General features: G+C 40.9%; 1 protein-coding gene across 7 annotated transcripts in view; it reads right to left on the reverse strand.

The window, feature by feature from the left end:
* The window catches only part of tead4.S (TEA domain transcription factor 4 S homeolog), a 75,190-nt gene that overhangs the window by 41,463 nt on the left and 7,730 nt on the right, over positions 1-25,997 (reverse strand). Inside the window, exon 4 of one of the 7 annotated variants that reach the window (XM_041570528.1) lies at positions 7,591-7,705. The gene's annotated coding sequence lies outside the window, so the exon portion shown is untranslated. 7 annotated transcript variants of the gene reach the window in all.

Raw genomic sequence — 25,997 nt, forward strand, 5'->3', positions numbered from 1 at the left:
TAGGCACATATATCATTCTTGCTATTAGACAAGGCAGGACTACTGCCATAAAGCAAGACAGGAAGCATTGAAATTGAGTAGCAGGAAAACCGGCACATACAAACACAAAACATTTTTCAAAGTAACGTAAACATTTTCCTCAAAGTCTCATGGCTGGAAACAAAACAAAGTAATATTGTATAAATACAGTTTGTTCTCTCCCAGTAACCAAAATATGGATATAAGTGGAGATATGTGTGACCTTGGCCGGCCCCTTTGCTGATCTAGGCAGGCAGCGATTCTCTGTAATGTTATGTCTTGCTTACACCCAAGGGAAACAAAAGTCAGTGGAAATACATGTGTTTTAACCGTTATGGATTATCTGGCTACAGAAGGCACCCAAATGCCGAGTGTTGGAAGGCTACAAGGACAAGCTGACCTCGGCTAGAAAGCAGACTGTGGCAGGTGTGAAATGAACCCATCACGGAAGCCCAGTTGCCCTTCTAACAGAGCAGAGATATTGTATGAAGGGCTTGCAAGAGAGTTACAGATACGGCAGGCACAAGAATAGAGGTCTAGAGCGCAAGTCAATCGTCAATTTAAACGAGCATTAAAATGGACTTTTGAATCCTTTAAGGGGTTGTTCACCTTTAAATGAACGTTTAGTATTATGTAGAGAGTGATATTCTGAGACAATCTGCAATTGGTTTTCATTTTTTGTTATTTGTGGTTTTTGAGCTATTTAGCTTTTTAATTCAGCAGCTCTCCGGTTATGCTGTGGTCCAAGTTACCCTTGCAACTATGCACTCATTTGAATAAGACACTGATATATGAATAGGAGAGGGTCTGGATAGAAAGATGAGTAATAAAAAATAGCAATAACAATACAGGTGTAGCTAGGGTTGCCACCCGCCCGGTATTTTACCAGCCTCCTCCTTTGGATTCTGCGATGTGGCCCCGGCCCTTGTGCGGTGCTACCCTGTGGCTCCGCCCCTTTTTTTACAATGCTACTCGGTGGCCCCGCCCTTTTGTGTCACGGCCCGCCCCTTTATTATCCGCCCCCACCACTGGCCGGTATTTATTTTTTTTTATATTTTTAAAAGGTGGCAAGCCTAGGTGTAGCCTTACAGAGCATTTGATTTTAGATGGGGTCAGTGACCCCCATTTGAAAGCTGGAAAGAGTCAGAAGAAGATGGGAAAAAATTCAAAAACTCTAAAAAGAGAAATAATGAAGACCAATTTAAAACTTGCTTAGAATTAACCATTCTATAACATACTAAAAGTTTACTTAAAGGTGCAGGGTATTATATAAGAAAGCACAGTGCACTGGAATCGAGGGATTAGGTCTGTTATCCTCATCTTGGGAAGTTTCACAACATATGTGTTAAAGGGATACTGTCATGGGAAAAAAATTTTTTTTTCAAAACACATCAGTTAATGTTGCTGCTCCAGCAGAATTCTGCACTGAAATCCATTTCTCAAAAGAGCAAACCGATTTTTTTATATTCAATTTTGAATTCTGACATGGGGCTAGACATATTGTCAATTTCCCTGCTGCCCCAAGTCATGTGACTTGTGCTCTGATAAACTTCAATCACTCTTTACTGCTGCACTGCAAGTTGGAGTGATATCACCCCTCCCTCCCCCCCCCCCCCAGCAGCCAAACAACAGAACAATGGGAAGGTAACCAGATAGCAGCTCCCTAACACAAGATAACAGCTGCCTGGTAGATCTAAGAACAACACTCAATAGTAAAATCCCATGTCCCACTGAGACACATTCAGTTACATTGAGAAGGAAAAACAGCAGCCTGCCAGAAAGCATTTCTCTCCTAAAGTGCAGGCACAAGTCACATGACTGGGGGCAGCTGGGAAATTGACAAAATGTCTAGCCCCATGTCAGATTTCAAAACTGAATATAAAAAAATCTGTTTGCTCTTTTGAAAAATGGATTTCAATGCAGAATTCTGCTGGAGTAGTACTAATAACTGGTGCGTTATGAAAAAAACATGTTTTCCATGACAGTATCCCTTTAAGGAAATAAAAATAGCTCTCCATTTAACAGTTTTTTTTTCAAGAAACGATGTAATCTTCATTTTTTTTATCCCCCCCCCCAAAAAATGATACTTTTCAATGTAGTTTTACTCTCCAGGAAAAGCAGCTATATTTACACGGCGAGGACAAACAGAAGATTTCATTCCGCATGTCGGCAAAGCTTCATTCTGCTTGCTGAGATCAGTTCTGCCAGATGAGGTTTTATTTTAAAACCTGCCAACGGAAACATGTATTAAAAGAACGATTGCTTTTCACTATTTGTGGCCTTCGCTTTAAAGCGTCAGTGACCTTGTTCTAAATTCTGATCCGTGGGCCACATTGTGCTGCTGTATTTAGAATGGGATCATGAATCATTATGAAATGCAACAGGACACGCTCCACGTTTGTCACAGCCCTGGAGGTTTTAACTAACACTCACGAAATAATAAACTAATTTGTTATATAAAGGGAAAGAAAGACGCGCCTTGCCTATGGAATAGATACGTTTAATCCCTTTCATTGCTTTCCATTTGATTTTCCATGGAACACAAAGGCAAGGAAAGGCCATCCCTCAGCCTTACAGCAAAACAATATATTTTTTGACATGTACTGCTGAACATGACCTAAAGCAGGCACGGTGGAAAAAGATACTGAATCGGTAAACAAAAATGAAAAAAGTAAAATTTTTTGGATAAGAATGTATGAGTTTTTAGTGGTTGCTCTGATGAAGAATCATACGTTAATTAGATAAACAAAGGCACAGTGATATTCTAATTTGTTATAGGGCTTACATTTTTTAATCATTGAATTATTTGGCTTTTTTTTCCCAACAGTTCTTTAGTTAAGAAATTCAGCAGATATCTGGTTGCCAGGGTTCCCTTTTAACCTAGCAACCAGCCAGTGGTTTGAATGAGAGGCAAAAACAAAGGCACAGTGATTTTCTAATTTGTGATAGGGCTTCATTTTTTCAATTGTTTTTAATTATTGAATTCTTTAGCTTTTTTTTTCAGCAGCTCTTTAGTTAAGAAATTCAGCAGATATCTGGTTGCCAGGGTTCCCTTTTAACCTAGCAACCAGCCAGTGGTTTGAATGAGAGGCAAAAACAATGGCACAGTGATTTTCTAATTTGTGATAGGGCTTCATTTTTTCAATTGTTTTTAATTATTGAATTCTTTAGCTTTTTTTTTCAGCAGCTCTTTAGTTAAGAAATTTAGCAGAGATCTGGTTGCCAGGGTTCACTTTAACCTAGCAACCAGCCAGTGGTTTGAATGAGAGGCAAAAACAAAGGCACAGTGATTTTCTAATTTGTGATAGGGCTTCATTTTTTCTATTGTTTTTAATTATTGAATTCTTTAGCTTTTTTTTTCAGCAGCTCTTTAGTTAAGAAATTTAGCAGAGATCTGGTTGCCAGGGTTCCCTTTTAACCTAGCAACCACCAGCCAGTGGTTTGAATGAGAGGCTGGAAAGATGAATAAGAGAGGCACTAAACTAAAAAGTTAAGTCATATAAGGTAATAGTAACAATAACATTGTACTCTCATGGGCATAGGTGGAGAATAATTAAATTTAAGGAGGCTTAGGCTTTCTTTTTTTTTTTTTTTTTAAAGAGGCATTTTCTAGATGTCCATTTACAAATACAAGATCTCAAGTTTAACCTCACTAAATAGGTTTTCTTTGGCAAAACAACCATATCTGACCACACACTGGCAAATTTTTGGTCTGTCCAAAACCTTCTCACATATCAAATATCCTAACAGATTGTAAGCCCCTTGGGACAGAGACCTCATTCCACCTGTGCAATAAAACTCCTACCACCTATTTATTTTCATTCCAATGTATAACTATACCCCAATAACCATACAGCAGCTAAGCTTACAGTGATTATATATATATATATATATATATGATCTATTATCCAAAATTCTAGGGCCTTTGGGCTCAGTGGAAACTAGATAAGGGATCTCTCCATGATATAGCGCACCATGTCTACTACAGGTATCCTGTTATCCAGACAGCTCTGAATTATGGAAAGGCCATCTACCATAGACACCATTTTAATCAATTAATCTAAATTTTTAAAAATTATTTCTTTTTTCTCTGTAATAATAAAACAGTAGCTTGTACTTGATCCAAACTAAGATATAAAATTAATCCTTATTGAAAGCAAAACCAGCCGATTGGGTTTATTTAATGTTTAAATCATTTTCTAGTAGACTTAAGGTAGGAAGATTTAAATTATGGAAAGATCCCTTATCCAGAAAATTCCAGGTCCCGAGCATTCTAGTAACCGTTCTCATACCTGTACTACTAACGTGTATTTTTGCTTTCTTAGTTACCATTAATTACAAGATACAGTCTTAATATTATAAAGAAAAAAAAAAACCTGTCTAAAATAATTATTGGACTCTATGGGAAATGATACGGCTGTATTTCTGAGCTTTCTGTATAACAGATCCCATACCTGTATAAATATTTGTATTCGCTGCGTGAATTTGTAGTTCCGAGTGACCTTCTTGTTACAACTTATTTAATTACACAAATTATGTCACAGTTACCAAAACACACTGAACTGGAGCCAAGTATTCTAGGAATACAGAAAAGGGTAGGATTGCATTATACAGCATTCCATTGCACATAAACAAAACCGAGGTGCTCTGCCGTCCTTTCCGCTTTCTTTTCTCTTATCTTATACACGCTCTGACAACTTCATGGAAACATTCCTTTTCTCAGCTCTGTGCTATACAATATAGAGAAGCTGCTGAAGTACAGGAGTCAATTAAAGGTGATGTAAACCCTAAGCTAAAAACAATTTTGCAATTAAAGAAATCACACTTCTATGCAGTTTTTGAATATAATTACAGACTTTCAGTGGTTTTTGAAGGCTTTAGTAAATATTTGGTTGTAGCAGAAGCCAATCATAGGATCTTCAAGGAAACATTGATTTCTGTTGCAGTGTTTCAATAGACCAAAACAACTGCTTTAAATTGCAGTTACGCTGACAACTTTAAAACTAGAAATACATATATATTAGAAAGTTGCTTACATTTATGGTTTATTGCCAATAGATTAACCACAATAGTGCAAGCTAGAATGCTATATTTATTCTGTAGAATGCTTTACCATACCCGAGTTAACAGCTATATAATGTCTCTCTGTTTGTTTAGGATAGTAGCTGCCATATTAGCTTGGTGTGACACTTCCTGCCTGAGTGTCTCCCAGCTCATTCATAGCTCTGCGCTCAGTTTTCAGGAGGGAAGGGAGGAGGGAGAGAGAAGCAAACTGAGCATGCTCAAGCCCAAGCCCTGGAGGTTTATGCTGAAAACAGGAAGTCTGATACAGAAGCCCATGAGTACACAATAGAAGGACAGAAATGCTGTGTTTCTTTTGACAGAGGACTCAGAGCAGCATTACTTTGAGGGTTTACTGTGCATTTATATAGACCTTTCTTAATTTTAGCCTTTCCTTCTCCTTTCTAAGACTTTTTGAAAGGTTGGGAAGTATGTTAAGTTTCCTAAACTCATCTATCAAAATCGAATTTATCCCATCTATGAATCTATAGAATCTAAAGTTGTAAATTATGTATGGCAAATGTGAAATCTGCATGTTTTCTACATGTTTTAAAACCCAAATGGCAGTGTTTGTGCAGTAAATGGACTCATGCACCGCCAAGGACCATGGGGTGGAAAGTTATGTCGTCGATATACCTACCACTTCAATGGGTACTAGCTTTTACTAATGAGGCCCCAATTGCAGTACAGATGTTATATTAGTAGAGAAATGTGATAGTCACTTGAATGTGTGAACAGTCAAGAACAATGATGATGAAGTAGCTGCAATGAGCGTACGAATTACACTCCCCCTTAGTGGTTCTATTTTGGCAACAGCTTGATTGCCAGAGGACAGCCATCTTTTGCTCGAGAAGAATGAAGGGGCAGCTGGATATACAGGCACATAAGCCAATGCTAGATCCATTTCTTTATAAAGTACCATTCCTCTGGGAGCTGTATAGAACTAACAAAGCCCATTCTAGTTAGTGAGGTCATGCAAGCCTCTGGAGCACACACGCAATTCTCTGAGCACTTGTTGCTGATACAGTCCTTTCTCTGTAGGATTCTCAGCATGTAGAAGGACAGCTGGAGACAGTCTGTGTTCAGCATGATAGAAGTACAGTGAAAGAAACAAAGGAGGGGCAGGGAGGGTTAAAACAGAAGGAGAAGGGGAAAAAAAGTTTACAATGCCCCCGGGGCACCAATCTAATACAAAGCAACATTTTGTATTTTTTTTTTCCTTTTTCTCCCTCCAAAGATTTTCTGTGCATTCCTCCTTTTCCTTGGTTTCCTTCCCTGGCCCTTATCCTCTCCCCCACCCCCTGGCTCTAATGGGCCTTCTTGTCAAGCACAACTGACAAGCCAGGACGCCTGCTCTCCAATCTTAGCTGCAGAACAGGTGGAGCTGCTTTAGAGGGCAGCTGCTTTAGTGAGGAGCACAGGGGTCTGCCAATGGATGGGAGAGATTACAGCAGAGAGGAGGCCACACCAATGGAAACTTGCGGGGGTGGAAGAACTCAGGGACAGTTTTAAAGGCAGGGAAGGGGGAAAGCATCTGTTCTGCAGCCTCAACAAGGGACCCTAGCCTACAAAAAGTCCTTGGCGGAAGCATAAAAATAAATCATATTATTGCCTTTTAGAACAACTTATTATTTTTACCAAATTACCACTTTCCCTTTATATCAGTACTGCCAGTGTTTTACTTAATCTCTCATAAGTATTAGCTCAGATATACAGCACCTACTTTAAAGGGCTACCCCCCTGTATAGACCCCAAGCTGGTTCACTTCTGATTAGTCAAGGTTATCGTCAAGGGGCCCAGCACCAGCTGTGTCTGTAAACGTTACAGATCACTATCGCTATAAGTACTAGCACAGATCACTATAAGAAAAGGGTAGCAAGCCCTAATCTGCTATTTGGCTAAGGGTAGGGACACACTGGGCGATTTGGGGAGTTTTAGTCGCCTGGCGACTAATCGCCGCGACTTTTCTCCCCGAATGCCTCCCCTCGCTCTGCGCCTGGCTAAAATGAAAAATCGCCTGCGCTAATCACACGCGGCGATTCGTTTTCCAAAGTCGCCCGAAGTTTCCTCGTGAGGCAACTTCGGGCGATTTCGGAAAACGAATCGCCACGTGTGATTAGCGCAGGCGATTTTTCATTTTAGCCAGGCGCAGAGCGAGGGGAGGCATTCGGGGAGAAAAGTCGCGGCGATTAGTCGCCAGGCGACTAAAACTCCCCAAATCGCCCAGTGTGTCCCTACCCTTAGAGCACAGACCCCAAAACTTTGAGGGCTGACCCCCAAACACATCAGATAGGTTGTGATTTGAAATAAATAGTAAAGGTGGCCATACATGCTCAGGATTTGTTGGACAAGTTGGCCAATTGTGACCATGCTGCCTGAACACCTGGAATGCAGGGCCAGTCCGGGGGCATTTACAATAAAAATCCTTAGACTCTGGTTGATCGAGGGTCAGATATTGACAATATAATGAAACTTGAATAAGGGTCTCCAATAAGTAAAGTTATAACTCACCAAATTAGGGAAGTGGCCCAGGTGCACCGCCCGAAGCCCTCAACATAGGAAGCGGACAAACCGGAAAGTACTGTTGAGCCTTTGACTAAGTGTTGGTAACACGAAACGCGTAAGGCTGTGAACAGAATAAATCCTTTACTTTGCTGCAACAACCTGGAGGAAGATTGCCTTGAGTGCCTGTCAGATACTGACAGTAGCTTTACTCGGTAGCATCAGGCCCCACCCAAACAAAAAAATCTATTGAGGAGCCCCCGCATCAACTGCCCCGACCTGTTGCGCCACAGACCGCGACTCTATTTTGAAGGTAAAAGACAAGTTGGAGAGGGGGACTATGATATAGCAGACCTGTGGTTCGGGCCCCTCTCTTGCTTGGCCCCCATGTGACTGTGTGTTCTGCTGTATAGGTAGCTCCGCCAGTGGATACGGACTTTCATCCAAAAAGAAGATCCGCAGCTCTATAGTTTCTCTTCACTTCATGATTTTTCGAAGATTTAGGCAGTCAGCCAGACAAAAACAGAGGAATACAATTTTGCCCATAAACAGGTATGGCCTTACGTTCCCTCTAATTCCTTCTAAACTATGTGCACAAAAAATAAATGTCCTTTGTGCACACATTTGAAACTATGTGCACAGGTCAAAATATATGCATCATTTTGTGTTTTCACATAAAATTCTTAATACAATTTGTTGTGAGCACACAGTTTAGATGGAACATTGGTATGGCCCCTGATATGCTTAAGGGCAGAGACCGACGGAAAAATTTGGGGAGATGTAGTCGCCCGGTAACAAATCGCCTCTTCTTCGTGCGACATCCCCAAAGTGCCTACGCACGCGGCTAGAATCTAAATCGGCGGTCGGATCGCACTTGGAGCGCTTCATTTTTCGAAGTCGACCCGAAGTTGCCTCACGAGGAAACTTTCGGGCGACTTCAGAAAGCAAAGCGCTCAGAGTGCCATCCCGCTGCCGATTTAGATTCTAGCCGGTGCGGAGGCAGTTCCGGGAGATTAGTCGCCCGAAGAAGAGGCGATTTGTCGCCGGGAAACTAATCTCCCCTTATCTTCTCGTCTGTCTCTGCCCTTAACTGTTTGTTTGGCTGATTGGTTGGAACTTGGAGTACAACACAAGTCAGCCCATGTATGGACATCTTTGCTTTCCGTACATTCTAGGAACTACACCAATATGACAGACACAACAGTAGTACAAGAAATAATCATTGATAACTGGCAAGATTATTTCTCGAAAATTTACAATTTGCAATTCTTATCAAGAATTAGCTAGAAAAAAACAAATTGGGAGGTTAACGAGGAAGAACAAACAGACCCATTTACACTTTTTGAATCAGTCCAAATACTTTTGCTCATAAAGTGATATATAATTTCAATGTTTCAAATTAAGGGAAAGCCTTGAGGGGATACAAATTCTCTCTAGGGTCTAAAAATCTATGGAATGCATTGTTAACTAATGCTACAATGGCAGACACATAAGGGCAAATGAACACAAACCTAAAAAGGTATTAGAAAGCTGTAATCCCGGACTATAAATTTCTGTCCACTGAGTGTGATCACTTAAATGATTTAAAAACAATTCAGGGCAAAGTGTCAGCGCCCATATTAAACCCAATGCTAGTGCCTTTCATTATTGAGTCGAAGACAAGGGGCTGCTCAATATGGAGAGTTCAAGGTTCCAAAGAGTCAGGCTTTCACTAGCAAAAACACAACTCTCTTTTCAAAACTGTTTATAATTCAGCCCATAATGTAGAGACATTAATTTGCCACCATAGGGCAAACAGCTGAGCTACCCATGGCATTTCATGTGAAATAATATTATGTATGTCGAGAATGCAGCTATATCCCATAACATTTTTTTATTGGTACTCTAAGCTGGCTATGCTGCAAAGACAATTTAATTAAGTTACAGTGAATACCTAGTACTGGAGTCGCTTTGCCTGTTAATACAGGGGAGATAAAAATGACTTTTGCCCCAGGTCACAAGGATAAGACAGGAAATTCCTCAGGCTTCCCTGCCACAAACTCACTGTAGATGCCCCATTGTACCAATCCCTCCTGAGAGCACTAAACACAGCCCAAGGGCACCAATTTGGCATGGAAGGTCCATAAATCCCCAGAAAAAAAAAGCAGCACTTTGAAACGTCTCACACTGAGTTCCATAAATCCCCACAACATCAGCAATTTTATTAATCTTCTCACAAACGAGTTCCATAAATCCCCAAAGTAGCGGCAGTTCTGAAAAGCTTCACATAGAATTCCCTATAGAAAGAGGGTTTTATCTGCTTCTCTATTCAGAAAGAGCATTTATTTTATTAAATATGTTTTGCAATTTGAAACGTTTGTTTTTAACTTGGCCTTTGGTGGTCACTGCTTTGCATTGGATCTTCCTTATTTGTTGGAATAAATAATTATTTTTTCTATTTTGCGTCTAAAATCCGCTGTAAAGTGCAGAGCCTTCATACCTGGCCATGGATATAAGTTTTTTTCTAGGTAGTGATTGAGGTTTACAATAGGGATGCACTGAATTCACTATTTTGGATTCGGCCGAACCCCAGAATCCTTCACGAAAGATCCGGCCGAATACCGAACCAAATCCGTATCCTAGGGTCAGGTTTTATGTCAGGTCTTATGAAGGTGAATTGCCCTTTAAGCTGCGAGTCACAGTTTCTCCAAGCGACCTGTTTATCTTAAATTGTTACAATTCTTTCTTTGCTTATCTTAAATTGTAACAAATGTATCAAAGTGCAGCTGCAACAATTCTGGGTTCTCTGCCAAAAGCCAATTCAGTTTTAGAAACGTATATTTTTCTGGCTGTTCTGTGCAGGAGATCAAGGAGAAAGTTGGGACATTTCAGTAACAATCCGGGACTGCGGGTTGAGCAATGAAAATCGGGACTGTCCCATAATAAATGGGACAGTTGGGAGGTATGCCAATGTGCTATTCTATAGTACAGCAATGCAGAATATGTTGGTGAGGTCCCTGCCTGCTAAAGTTTTCCTTATAAAAGCCACTCAGATGAGTCACTTTAAATTACAGATCACTTCCCCTTTAACTAATACTTATATCGTCAACAATTTGTCTATAAATTTTAATGGTCAGAAAATATTGCACCCCATAAATATAAGCAATAATTTGATTTATAGAAAAGCACTTCATGCTAACAATATCAAAAGCATCATGACATAACGACAATATACAGGGGGGGAAGATGTTCTCAGGCAAAAGTCTTATATTTTCTATTCTGGCTTGTAAAGAAGAGAGGAGTCCCAAAATGTAATTATTCCACTGCTGAACGTGGCTCCTAACAGTGCAGCATATTGGATTATTTTATTTTATGGGCTGTTATGTACAGTGACAGCTGTAAGGAACAGCAGAGTTTTATTTTCGTACATCGGACTCCTAAAATGCTCAAAACAGATGTTTCAAAGAAAAAACAAGGGCCTGTTTTCATGCTAAGTGATTGATAAACAAACAGCATCCGTTGCAAGTATTATTTAATCGTAAAGGTATCGGATCCATTATCTGGAGACCCATTATCCAGAAGGCACAAATTACAGTCTCCCATAGACTCCATTTTAACAAAATAATCCACAATTTAAAAGATTGTTTTCTTTTTCTCTGTAATAATAAAACAGTAGCTTGTACTTGATCCAAACGAACATATACTGTAATTAATCCTTATTGGAAGCAAAACCAGCCAATTGGGTGTATTTAATATTTACATGATTTTTTAGTAGACTTAAGGTATGGAAATGCAAATGATGAAAAGATCCATTATCCGGCAAACCTCAGGTCCCAAGTATTCTGGATAACAGGTCCGATTCCTTTATAGAGATTGAGCATACATGATCATGTATAATATTCTGTTTGAGCTAAACTGTCCTGCCACATCTATAAAAGGACTGATACCCATGGTACTAGGATATATTTTATGACCATTCCTTGGACACGAACATCCCAAAAATTGTACATGACCTTTTATTTTACAACAATATCTGTGCAAGAATGGGCAGTTTAAGAGAATAAACATTCAGGCATTCGTATCTGCCCATTAGGTTCAAGGCACACGCTCAGATTCGGGGAGATTAGTCGCCCGGCGACAAATCTCCTCTTCTTCGGGCTGACTAATCTCGCTGAAATGCCTCCCGCCGGCTAAAATGTAAATTGCCAGAGGGATGGCACTCAGAGCACTTTGTTTTCCGAAGTTGGGAGAGATTAGTCGAAGAGGAGATTTGTTGCCAGGTGACTAATCTCCCCGAATCTGAGCATGTGCCCTGACCCTTATAAGGAGCAAACTTTTAGTCACCTACTGTCAACCATCCAGTGATCGCTGAGAATATACATCATACCTCCCAACTGTCCCGTTTTCTGCGAGACAGTCCCGATTTTGACAGCTCAGCCCACAGTCCCGGGTTGTTACTGAAAAGCCCTGAGTTTCTCTTTGATCTCCTGCCCTGACGCCCGAAAATTATACAAAGTTTCTGAAACTTTGGTAAAATAATAGGCTTTTTGGCAGAGCCCAGAACCCTGAGCAGCTGCACTTGGATACTTTTGTAACAATTTAAGAAAAGCAAAGATACAAATGTAATTGTTTAAGATAAGCAGGTCTCTTGGGAGACTCACAGATTAAAGGGCAAAACTGTTATAACACATAAAACATTGCCCTAAACTACCAGAAATGTGCTCAAACTATCAAAACCTGAAAAAATGAAAATGGTAATTAGAGAAATGTGGCCATAAAATGGGCGGGTCAAAACATTTTGGTGCGCTACACACTCCTGATGTTTTTGTCCCTCTTAACAATTTTCAAATGTTGGGAGGTATAAATACATTATGGCAATGACCAGAATTCTGATTCAACCAACCACATGTACCTGAAAAACGAAATTGTAATGTAATTGTCTTCGTCAAATACCCCCAGCTGTCAACAACAGCCTTCCAGGTGAGGAACATGGTTTATGTTGTGAATATTTGGTCTTCTCCAAATGAACTGTCTGCACCAATCCATGCTTCCCAAAATAACTCAGCAGACACAGAAAGGGAATACAGAAGCTGTATTCTGGTTGTCTCTTTTTTTCCAGCTCTTCACTCACTCACTCACTCCCTTTTTTACTTGCCAAATCTTTGTTTTAGTAATCTCTCATTTTAACTTTCTTGGCTTGCTTTCCCTTCACGCAGCTCTCAGATATTATAAACAATAAAGTTTCCATGCCAAATATATACAAAGCTTATAGTGTCTCGACAATTTTACATTTGGAGCCTCGACCCTTGGTTCTGAGACTTCCAAAACACTGCCAGATGCACATGGTGACATTTATGGTCATATCAAGTACAACTAAACCTGCTCCTGTCTGGACTGGGTTGTTGGACTGGACTCTTTCATTCTGAAAGCAAAAGGTACAAATGTGAAGTTGGTCTTCCCTTGTTGCTGAAAGTTCAACTCTTCTGAGATGGTCATTCACCAGTTGTTGGAGCAGTGTTGGTGAACTTTGACACAAGAAGATTGGGCCCTAATGTTGGGCAATAAGTCCTAGCTTGCATTGAGCATTCTCATCCACCAGCTTTAGTTGAGTTGAGGTCAAAGCTCTGTCCAGGATAGTCAAGATCTTTCACTTGTACCTCCGCAAACCCATTCTGTACCAAACTGTTGGCGCAAAGTATGAAGAACTGTCAAGAACGTTAATGTTCGTTGTACTGAGGCCACATCCCAAATGTTGACAAATTACACAACCCACATCCGTCAAACCTAGATTCACCCTAAACCTGCCAGGTTTTGAACTGTAATTCATCACTTCATCAACTTTTGTTTCTATTGCTTCAGAATTCGACTATGATTACCTTTAGACCTTGCTAGCCAACACTGGTGTTAGGCTTGAGTGTGGCTGTTTGCCAAAAAAAAAGTAGTTACAGTGATGTTGCTTTAAGATACAGTCTGGAACGCAGTGAGTGTTATGATTCAAGAAGAGACGTACAGAAGAGGTGGATACTTTAGCCTATAAAGTGAACATTCCCACCCCAGCAAAGAAAGAATAAAACCAGTTTAGACTGTATTTACAGTAGTGAACTTTTATCCTCTTGAGACTGGTCAGAAATACAGCGGCAAAACATACTCCAAGATGCTTCTTCTTCTGTTGACTGGGTTTTATAGAGTTGTTTCCACTACATTATTACACTCAGAGGGCCCTAGGGCACCACAGACATAAAGAGTGGATCTGGGTTTCATCTGGCCACCCACATTCTGGGCCAGCGATTGGGGCCTACGATGAACCATACCTCCGAACTGTCCCGTTTTTCGCAGGACAGTCACGATTTTGACTGAAATGTCCCGACTTTCTCTTTGATCTCCTGCACTGAACAGCCAGAAAAAGATACAAAGTTCCAAATACTAAGGCTTTTGGCAGAGAGCCCAGAATGGCAGGTTCACTTAGATACATTTATAACAGTTTAAGATAAGCAAAGACACAATTGTAACTATTTAAGATAAGTAGGTCTCCTGGGGAAAATGTGACTTGCATAAATCCTGAACCCTAAAACCCCCAGAAATGTGTTAAAACATTCCATAACCCGCCAAATGGTGGTATTAGGGGTGTGGCCATAAAAATGGGCTTGAGCCAAATATTTTTTACTCACAGCAAATGTTTTTTGTCCTTATTTCTATTTTCCAAATGTTGGGAAGTATGATGACCTTCTAATATTATCAATCAGGCATTACAGAGGATTCAGCAAATAACAACCTTATGGTAATTGTAATATACGGGCCCAGCACACACCAAGATTCACAGCTGTATTAGCTTTACCAAATTGATACAACATTTCGGGACGTTACATACCTCCCTTCTACTTTTGTACCCCCTCTGTAAATCTTGGTGTTTCTTCCACAAATACTACACTGATTAATGTAACCATGATGTAGCCATAAGGGGTCCAGTCCCACATTTTGGGAACCCTCTGCCTTACTGAAACCTAGTCTTGAAAAAATGGAAGCCAATATTGATTACCCTTGTGTTTGTAGTATTTGCTAATCACTGGGCATGCTGACCTACATTGTGCTTCTTTAAGGAGCCATTAAGGAATGGAAAATTCTATATATAACTTTCTGTCCTGTCGTGCAAGAACAACCTGTATTGTACACATTAAACTTGCTCCACTAGTGAAGAGCAAACTACTCAGCAACAACATTAGGGCGGCTCTGGGCAACAAAGGGCGCAAGTTCGCAGGCTCAAAAAGATGGGCTAGGCCTTGAACCTACTACCTGGTCAATGTATGACATGTCTGTGGATGGTAATATACAAGGGGAGCTTTGCTATAGGCATGTGACCTCCATTTGGAAATAAAAGATCAATGGGATAATTTTAAGAGGCATTTGTCTAAAATATAAAAAGTATATATAACTTGCAAATGTTTTTCTTTGAACTAAGCTCGGCTGTTCCATTTTTACTGGCAGGCAAAGCAGTTGTGAGATGCCAGAATTTTTTTTTCCGAAGGGAACAGTGCTCACTCTTAAACTGCAAAAATAACAGCAAACAGAGCAATACTCTTGGCTTTAGAAAATGCTATATTTGCAGCAAAATACATGAATTTTTGGCAAAAAAAGAAAGGGATGCGAGTTGGTTAGGAGCACAGAAATTGATGTGTTCTGCTTACACAAATAAGTTAAGAAGTTCAACATTGGCAGAGCCATGTGGGCGTTAATTAGCGATATTTACTCACAAGACCCTTAAGCCCAGAGATTACTCCGGTTAATCAGGGCAAAGAGGTTAATGCTCTGTTTACCAGCTCACTCCAGGGAGCCATTCCGTGTAGCCCAATAGTGCCCAATAGTGCAGCTGGGCAATAATGCTGGTAAGGTTGCCAATTTCTCTGAAAAAAAAATACCTTCCGATATATTTATGTTTTTTCACTATTAATAATATTGGGATCAACCAGCATTTTTACCGGCCAGGCCGGTAAGATACCGGCCAGGTGGCAACCCTAAATGCTGGCCATACAAAGTCAGATTCGATGGGGCAGTTCGGTCATCTGGGTATGTATGGCAAGTCAGGGGTCTGTTAAAGCCCATAATACTGGTAGATCAAGGTTTACATGTCCTAATGGAAAATTTGTTGTTATACTGCAGAGTGGTCGAGTACCTGGGTATCAGGGGTTTAACTACAGAGGAAGCAGACCCTGCGGCTGCAGGGGGCCCGAAAATTAATAAGTAATTTCAACATATATTGGTAAAACAAGACAACCTCTGGATAGATTTGGGGCCCTAAAATTAATTTGCTGTGAGGCCAAGTAACATCTAGTGATGGCACTGCTGGGTATTCGTCACTGTACTATGCATGTGCCGATTAGCAAGAGAGCGGGGTGGCGGGAGGTCTGGTACCTATAGCAGGATTTAATGCACCTCTGTACCTTACAACTCTCAGCATCCACTAGATCAGGGGTCCCCAAATTTTTTTATTTGCCCGTGAGCCACATTTGAATGTTGGAGAGCAACATAAGCATGCAAAAAGTTCCCTGGGGTGCCAAATATAGCCTGTGATTGGCTATTGGTAGCCCCTACGTGGACTGGCAACCTACAGGAGGTTCTGTTTAGAAGTACATCTGGCTTTTATGCAACTAAAGCTTCATTCAAACTAGGAATTGAAAAGTATGTACCTGCTTTGAGGCCACTGGGATCAAAATCATAGGGGTTGGAGAGCAACATGTTGATCATGGGCCACTGATTGGGGATCACTGCTCTAGATTATTAAGTTTCTTTATTAAAGTGCCTAAAACCTTTTGGAGAAAATCTATCCATCGGCATAAGTACATTAAATTTAAGTAGGAACCGCTACCCTATAAAAAGTCTGTTTCTGATAATGATGTCCAAGCGTGTTCACAATAAGGACATGTACCGGAGCTTGTTTAATTGCCACCCAGCACCCACAGGAATCATGGAAAGCACATTTATAGAATGGCCAGACAAAATGGATTCTCCAGCTGTTGCTCCTCTATAAGTGCTATCAATAGCTGTCTGAGAATGCTGGGAATTATGGTTCAGCCGGACCCGCTCTGTACTCCAGAACGGCAAACAGAGGAGCCATGCTTCGGCTTATCTTTAGCAATAGACTGAGAGCAACTGAGATTTTAATCAGTAACCACTTCCTGCCTCTCCAAACCCTCCTGTTTTGTGGTGGGGGGAAAAAAGCTCTATAAACACAACCCAGATTAAGCTTTTGGCTTCTAGATGTTTCTCCTGCACCCCCCTCCTCTTCCTCACTTCTGATTTGTTCTCTGGCTTTTTGTGTACGAGGCAAGGCTCTGCCAGACCTCTTTATTTTCACTAGGTAAACAGTGTCGTTTCCTCCTCCCAGGATAAGCGACCGCTCAATCTCACCAACCTGAATACACGGTCACGAGTTTTATAATCTGCACTAAAGGGAAAGTAAACCCAACAAAGCATTACAGCCGATTCAAGAAATGAACATTCTAAGCAAGTTTTCAAAATAAATGAATTACAAACTGTTTTTGAGTTATTTGGACATACATCTGCTGCTGGAGACCAATAGTAAAAATGTTGGAGACTAATTACATGCAAATAATTCCTTAGGAAACATCATAATAACCCAATTAAAATAAAATGTCATCACGGCAAGTCATGGGTGTGTATTGCCTGAGCCACACGCTCCCTACTCCACTAGCTGATTTCATATGTTTGGCTGCTAATAATAAAAGGTAATTATCCTCCTTACAGGTTACCTGTACAATACAAGGGTCACATGATGCAACCAAATTCACAACAGGACGTACAGTTCAATAAAAGGCTTATAAAAGATGTTAGTAATGACAACAACGATCCTTAAAATCATATAAAAGTGAATAGAGAATGGGGGGTTCATCTGGATTAATAGATCCCTGCAGTAAGAAAAGCCTCAACAATTGTTATGCCAGTATGGATCTTGGTAGCGTTGCATGACAAATCCATACATTGTGACTTCAACATTTCCTTGTACAAAAATCACACAAAAGATGTAAGTCTGAATAAGCCCTTAATTGGATGAAGCCCCTTCATTCTTAGGGCATCACCTTTGATCCAAACATTGCCAGAGGTCGCTTCCCGTTAGCAGCAAAGGCCTCACTATTCCATAATCCATCGTTTTAAATTGCCACTACTGAAAATATTCAACATTTTGTTTAGCTATCCAAAATAATAGCTCTGAATTTCATGCATGAAGTCACATTGGCATGTCTACTTAAAGCAGTAATCCCCAAGCAGTGGCTCGTGAGCAACATGTTGCTCACCAACCCCTTGAATGTTGCTCTCAATGACCTCAAAGCAGGGACTTATTTTTGAATGGTTGTGTTGGAAGCAAGTTTTGGTTACATAAAAAGCAGATGTACTGCCAAACAGAGCCTCCTGTAGGCTGCCAGTCCACACAGGGCCAACCAAATAGTCAATCACAGCCCTAATTTGGCACCCCATGTACTGCTTTCATGCTTGTGTTGCTCCCCAACTATTTTTACATTTGAATGTGGCTCATGGGTAAAAAAGGTTGGGGATCCCTGATCTAGAGGTTGGAGCAACACTGCTGCAGACTGCAATAATTAAAAAGGTTTCCAATTTATTTGATCTTCATGATGATGACTATACAATGGGTTGGCCATTTATGAATGAAAAGAATCCGCAGGTTGGTTCCGTATCAGACACAGAAGCATAAAACATTGTTTGGTTCAGACTTAAGGACATTCCCGGAGGTAAAGCCTCTGAGGGAATCTCTCCCATGCCGACTGAACTCTGTGTTACATCTCTGTTCTTTAGATTATGACCAAAGAGGATGGCAGATTGTTTGGAAAACTAGTTTGTCACTTCCTAAGTGATTCATTCATGTCCCCCCAACAATGAGAGGATGTGATGTGCGACTTTTGGCGCACACTTTATTTGAAGGTCTGTTGTTTTAGAAGAAAAAGATAAACAGAGTGGACTGTTAGAGAGGAGTGAATATTTTGGGCCTGAAGCACCCCACATTGTGCTGCGTATCAGGCTTTTCTCCTTTGATGAACATACCCTGGTGGAGAATTGTTATGTGCCCCTAAGTGTTTTTTTTTTTTTTTAAGAAGGGTTGAAAAAAAAAAAAAAGAAAGAAGAGCAGAGAATGCCCTGTGTGCCATTAGCCTTGGGAAGTGTTATGTTCTCTACACTAAAGATAAAGAAGCTGATATTGCCTCACAGCCACCCCCACTTATCCCACACCCATGTAGTTAAAAGCCAGTCCCCACAGTGCGATTGTTATCTCAAAACCTGACAGAAACATAAACAAGCTTTACTATCCAGGAGTGGCCTGTTGCACATCCAGACTTGCCCTCCTTTCCTGACCCCCGTGAATGGCAAAGACTGAGGGGGGTTGGGGAGAGAGATCTTAGCAGGTAAACTAGAAATCAGCACTATGGGTGGGATTTACTTAGTTACATGCACAACTTGGATCCAATATCTGCCAGAAAACAGTAAGGGCAGAGACACGCTACAATTCGGGAAGATTAGTCGACCGGCGACAAATCTCCTCTTCTTCAGGCCACTTATCTCCCCAAACTGCCTCCCTCTCTTCCCGCCAGCTAGAATGAAAATTGTCGCGGGATGGCACTCGGAGCACTTTGTTTTCCGAAGTCACCTAAAGTTTCCTCGTGAGGCAACTTCAGGCGACTTCGGAAAACGAATCGCTCAGAGTGCAGGAAGGCAGTTCAGGGAGATTAGTTGCCCCAAAGAGGAGGAGATTTTTTTTTTTTAAAAAAATTCTTTATTTTCAGTTTTTGCACAGGGGATACAAAAGAAAAAAGGGAAAAACAAAAGGGGGGTGAAGTATTTACCGTTTCCAACAGAAGGAATCCAACAAAACATAAATTACATATCTTATCCATACATCAATGGTATCAAACTGATTCCTTCCCTTTATTACCTCTTAATCTGTCCTTGTTCAATCTTCAATAAATTTATGCCAAGGTAACCAGATACTCCAATATTTCTGACTGGTGTTAAGATATATGTGGGTTAACTCTTCTAATTGACTTATTTCTTTCACAGCTCTGATCCAATCCTCATATGTCGGTGTTTTTTTCGGATTTCCAATTCCTAGGTATCAATGATTTAGCAATCTGAACTAACTGAAAGGTAAGTGGATCTTCCAGCATAGTTTGTTTATCTTTATTTATATTAAATAATATCATTACATGTTCAGCTATCTGAATTTTTATCCCAGTCATTTTATATATGTTCTCCAATATCTGGGTCCAATATCCATTCAGAGCTGGGCACGAAACCCATATATGTGTGTGGTTCCCTTCCCCTTCTTTACACCTCCAACACCTATTTGATGTCTGTGGGAACATTTTTTTAAGTTTGCTTGGGGTATAATGCCATTTTGTTATCAATTTGTATATGGCTTCTTTCGTTTTAGATACCTTAGTCATCTTATTACCGTATTTAACAAAGAGGAAGAGATTTGTCGCTGGGTGACTAATCTCCCCGAATTGCAGCGTGCGTCTCTGCCCTAAAGAGATGAGAGTAGGACTGCCCACAGTGCCCAGCCCTCCAGCTCAATGCCTCAGTCTAGACATCATTCAGCAGAATGAGAATTCACACCCGGATGGACACGCCAGCGGGTACCCCAGAGATTTTTTTTTTTTGTAGGGCCATGTAGGGGCAAGTATTTCATTGGCCTTTGCAGATCAGAGATAAAATTAAACTTTTATACAATCCACAAATTGCAATGGTGGTCCAATATTTAGCCTTCATCACTAGTGGACGCTGTATTCCCGACTGGAGGCCAACCCAAAATGTTCAAGACCAAGAGGAACCCAATACTACATTTACTTGGCTAACAAAAGAGCCCCAACTACCTCTGCTGGCTAGCATAAAAAGTCCAGGACTGCATTTTAATGTGACTTGCAAGTGCACCATGCAGATCCATGTCTTTACAATAAACTGAAGATGATTCCAGGCAACAAAATACTTGGATTCACTGTGTGCCATGGCCCTAAGGTGGGGGTCCCCAACCTTTTTCACCCATGAGCCACAATCAAATGTAAAAAGAATTGGGGAGCAACACAGGCATCAAAAAGGTTCTTGGGGGTACTAAATAAACACTGTGATTGGATATTTTGTAGCTCCTATGAGGACTGGCAGCCTACAGGAGGCTCTGTTTGTCAGTACACCTGTTTTTATGCAACTAAAACTCCTAGCCAGGAATTCAAAAATAAGCACCTGCTTTGAGGCCACTGGGAGCAACATCCAAGGGGTTGGTGAGCACCATGTTTCTCACGAGCCACTGGTTGAGGATCACCACCCTATGGGGTGTTTGAAATTGCAGTTCAGAAGCAAAGGTATTGACACAGGTGGGGGGTTCCTTGCTCTAAAGCAATCAGCATTTGAAAACCTTTCCTGCCGCCCAGAAGTCCATATTGTTCTTGATGTAACTCAAGCTTTTGTCGTGTAGATAAAAGTCAGGAATGATGATATCAAGGCCATCAACGGCACGAAGAGTGTTATTTATTTGTACAGTCCCCACGAGATATACAGTGCTTTGCATGTTTATATAGACATGTGTCACACATTCACACATGGGTGATCAAGCGAGAAGAGTCCAGGTCACTGGAATCATTGACCAGTGTCTGTTGTAAAATGCATAATTCATCATACCTTTCTCTAATCCATGCAGGTTACATCCCGTTACATGACACATGGGTATAATGAATGGTCTGAAAAAGGTTGGTTCCAGCACTGGCACATGTTTCCCATTCAAGTGAATAGGGGCAGTAGTTGTAGAGTTGGGTGCGTCTATACGGGCAGAGATTACGCCCATATGCCATAACCTTTAGTGCTATATTCCTGTATGCAAAATGCATAAAGAAAACGTTTCTCACACATAATATGTATTTGGTTGCAAATTTAACCTATGCGCACACACACCTACCGAAGCAGCAGCCTTGGGCGTGACTCTGCCTGCTTCAATTGCTAAAACCTAGACTTGGAGGTGGTTTTAGTAGAAGCGCTTTTTGAACCTTTTAAGTGCCATCTTAATCTTCTCTAGCACCCAAGAAGGCAATTCCCTAAACACATTGTACCGTCTCCCTCCCTGGGTGCTTTGATCTCATGAAATGTATCTCTTGCTTTAATTTCACCCTCAAGGCATTTGTGGATTCCCCCCAGGTGAATGTTTTCTGCCTCCCTAAACCTGGATAATCTTGATGAGATTGCTGATTAGAGTGTTCCCTTTTAGCAAATTGCTCCTCTCTCTGTCCACCTGAATTCTAAGGCTAAGGCCACACTAGGCGATAGCGCGGCGATTTGACTCGCCGCGACTTTTCGCCGCGACTTTTAAGCCGCAATCGCTGTGGAAACTTTTGCGCTGGCGTCTATGGGGAATCGCGAGCGTAAAAACACACGCGGCTATCTTTTTTCTATTGTCGCTCGAAATCGCCTCGCTAGGCGATTTCGAGCGACAATAGAAAAAAGATCGCCGCGTGTGTTTTTACGCTGGCGATTTGTCGCGATTCCCCATAGACGCCAGCGCCAAAGTTTCCCCAGTGATTGCGGATTAAAAGTCGCGGCGAAAAGTCGCGGCGCTATCGCCTAGTGTGCCCTTAGCCTAAGGGTAAGGCCAGACGAGGAGATTCGGGGAGATTTTGTCGCCTGGCGACTTATCGCCACGTCTTTTGCGCGACTATCTCCCCGAACTGCCTCAGCGGTTTTTCCCCCATAGGCTACAGCGCAAAATCGCCTGCGCTAATGCACACGCGGCGATGCGTTTTCAATAGTCGCCCAAAGTTGCCTCACTGATTTTGCGCTGTAGCCTAAGGGGAAAAACGCTGAGGCAGTTCGGGGAGATAGTCGCGCAAAAGACGTGGCGATAAGTCGCCAGGCGACAAAATCTCCCCGAATCTCCTCGTCTGGCCTTACCCTAAACCAGCTTCTATGTGAATAACACAGTTTCAAATGGACTGTAAACTCTCTGGGGACCTCAATCCAACTGTGAACTGAATCTCCTACCATTTACAGATTTATTCTGGTCCATTTATGCTCATGTCCTGTAAAGTAGTGTGTATATTTGTGGTTCTTACATAAATACAAAGCAATACAGTCAGAAAGTCAGCCAGCTTCCTCTAGGACAGGGGTCCCCAACTGTTTTTACCCATGAGCCACATTCAAATGTAAAAGGAGTTAGGGAGCAACACAAGCATGAAAAAGTTCCTTGGGGTGACAAATAAGGGCTGTGAATGGCTATTTGGTAGCACCTATGTGGACTGGCAGACTACAGGAGGCTCTGCTTGGCACTATACTTAGTTTCTATGCAATTAAAACTAACTTCCAAGCCTGGAATACAAAAATAATCACCTGGTTTGAGGCCACTGGGAGCAACATCCAAGGGGTTGGGGAGCAACATGTTGCTCATGAGCTACTGGTTGGGGATCACTGCTCTAGGAGTTTCCCATTTGTATTTATTCCCCTATTACACATTAACATTTATTTAGAATATCAGCACTGGTAACATTATTTCACAAATGTTTAATTAACAATGTCTTGCTAAGTAGTTTAACATGACCTCAATGCAAGAACGGCAAGCTCATAGAAAGCAATGGCAAAGCTCAGCTCATAAATCTTCCAATTAATGTTCTTTTTTAAAACAGAGGACTTGGCTGTACATATTTCAAGACAAGTTAAGACTCTACAAGATTGGAAAAAAAGGAGAGCCGCCATATTGAGTATGCCCCACTGGGCCAGAATTAGGGGTATAGGCTGAAGCGGCAGGTGTCTAGGACACAACAGCGGAGGGCACTTTTTTTTAACCCAAAAAGCCCATAGTCTGAGGTTGGGGACCCAGTCTTAGCCATATGCTAACACTTTCTCAGTTTGTATGCAAAAAAAAAAAAAATCCTTTTTGAAGAGAATCATGTTGGTCAAAAGAACAAAATAATTGCAGGGCACAAGTTGAAAACAATAATAATAACTGGGTAGCTAGCAACATGTTTGTTTCATGTGTGATTTCCCACCCTCTCATTTGCTAAGCATGCTTATGGGAATACTGCTTTTCGCCGAGCACTATTGTCACCAGCAGTAAAGGTGTTAATCAAGCTAATCTCCTTATTGTATTTGCCACAGGTTTAAGGCACAGAGTGTGTTTATTTAATGGTGTTACCACTTTCAAAGAATAGGCTTCTATTCAGTGGAGAGATGTCATGCTATTCAATGCAGATGGTGCAAATAAATCGGGAGTTGCAGGGTGGCCCCTGCTCTGTTGAATGAGGATGGTGTGTACAAAACAGGACTCTTTGTGGCCCGGGCAGCATTGTAATGTATACGCACATTTGGGCAGCATTGTAATGTATACGCACATTTGGGCAGCATTGTAATGTATACGCACATTTCCAGCTGCAGAAAACTGTTACAGGGCCATAAAAATTAGATGTTCTCACATGCTCCTGTTTGTGCTCTGTCCTGTCTCAATGATATCTTGATTCTCACAGCACAAGTGGCGCTTAACCCTGCAGGAGCCAGCTGTGGGGTTAAGCTCCATCATAATATAAATATAGTGAGACCAGGGACGGTTTTCGGAAGGAGAAATGATTTGGAAAGCAATGGGACTACACTGTTCCGTATTGCAAGCCCAGCACATCCTTCAGACAGAATATTTTTTCATGATATAAACCCATTTATCCCCAAAAACGACGTGATCCATTACTGCATTGAGATAACATCCTAATAATTACCCATGCAGATTAGATTAAAACCCAAATGGCTGCCTCCGGGTCACTTAACCATGAAAGCTAATTATTTTAAAGTTAATTAAGCTCTACTTATTACAGTTATAAGATCTGTTATCCAGAAACCCATTATCCAGAAAGCTCCAAATTACGGAATGGCCATCTCCCATAGACTCCATTATAATGAAATAATCAAAGTTTTTGAACGTGTTTTCCTTTTTCTCTGTATTAATAAAACAGTAGCTTGTACTTGATCCAAACTAAGATATCATTAATCCTTATTGGAAGCAAAACCAGCTATTTGGGTTTATTTAATGTTTACATGATTTTCTAGTAGACTTAAGGTTTGAAGATCCAAATTACGGAAAGATCCGTTATCCAGAAAACCCCAGGCACTGAGCATTCTGGATAACAGGTCCCATACCTGTATAAGGATATCTTTTCCATCCGTTGATGGGTCTGAAATTCAATGTTCAAAACATTGACGGACACATCTAAAAAAAAAAAATGCAACTTGCCGGGCTGCACTGATCGACAAAAAATTGTATTTGAATTTAATGCATAAAATGATTGCCTATTTAGAGTGTAAGCTCTACAGGTCAGAGGTTATGTGTGCCCCCCTATTTAAACTATTACTGTATTCTATAAATGTACAGCACTCCCTACAGTAGTATTCTATAAAGAAATATATACATATATCGGGTAAGCTCACCTTAAACCCACAACTGACACAAAGGATAGTGAGAAATTTCTTGCCATTTGGGCTCTGATCACCACTACTCGGCGTTACCAGTATAATCAATGGCAATTTGTCATTTTCCTACTTCTTGTTGAACGCACAGTGTGCCATTAACCAGCCTGTAGAACACAAGAGTATTTCCTCCGGTGTTTTTTTAACTAAGCTTAGCTTTACTATTTCTAAATATTTGCTGTTATTCTGAATCCGTCTCAGCAACTGGTTTTGCAAGGTATAAATATTTGTTTTACATCTTGATCTGCCTGTTATTTCTAAATATGTAACCACTAGAGTACTTAAACCCTGTTTCACTAGTTTAGAACCCATAGCAAAAGACCAAAAAGACCAAAACGACCATCACATAACATTGACATAAATTAAACATGGCATTAGCCACCAATCCAAGAACCACTACAACCCATTGTAAGCAAAAGCTGGGTGCTGCATGGCCACATACTGTGCATTCCTCAATCGATAGGCTCAATTTTAATGAAGCCAAGAACTCCTATAGCCCTCCTATTGATTTACAGATTCCTAATAATAATCCAGCAATGTAAGGGGGCCGGCTTTGAAGTCCAACAGCTATGGTTTGATAAAATTATAAACTTGTCAAACATTGCTCTACTTTGTCATAGGCTGTGCAGGATACTCCACAAGCAGACACAGCTATTGCAGAAAAACTGTGCCTAGGTTAGCTTTGGTCATAGAACAGAATGCTTTTCAAACTCTAAATACTGGAATAGGGTTCTTTATTATAATAGTACAGTGATTCAATAATAATAATCTACCTTACACAGATTATAACATAAGATTTGGTTGGTCCATCTGTTTTGAACATCTCAGCAGACGAATTTCAAGGCAATTATCTCCCTCCCAAACAATACTGTCCCCCCTGAACCTCACCAGATCCTTTGATGTATTTAGCTTGAAAGCTACAAGTTTTA

This window comes from Xenopus laevis, chromosome 7S (assembly GCF_017654675.1).
Source record: "Xenopus laevis strain J_2021 chromosome 7S, Xenopus_laevis_v10.1, whole genome shotgun sequence".
In the NCBI taxonomy this organism is placed as follows: domain Eukaryota; kingdom Metazoa; phylum Chordata; class Amphibia; order Anura; family Pipidae; genus Xenopus; species Xenopus laevis.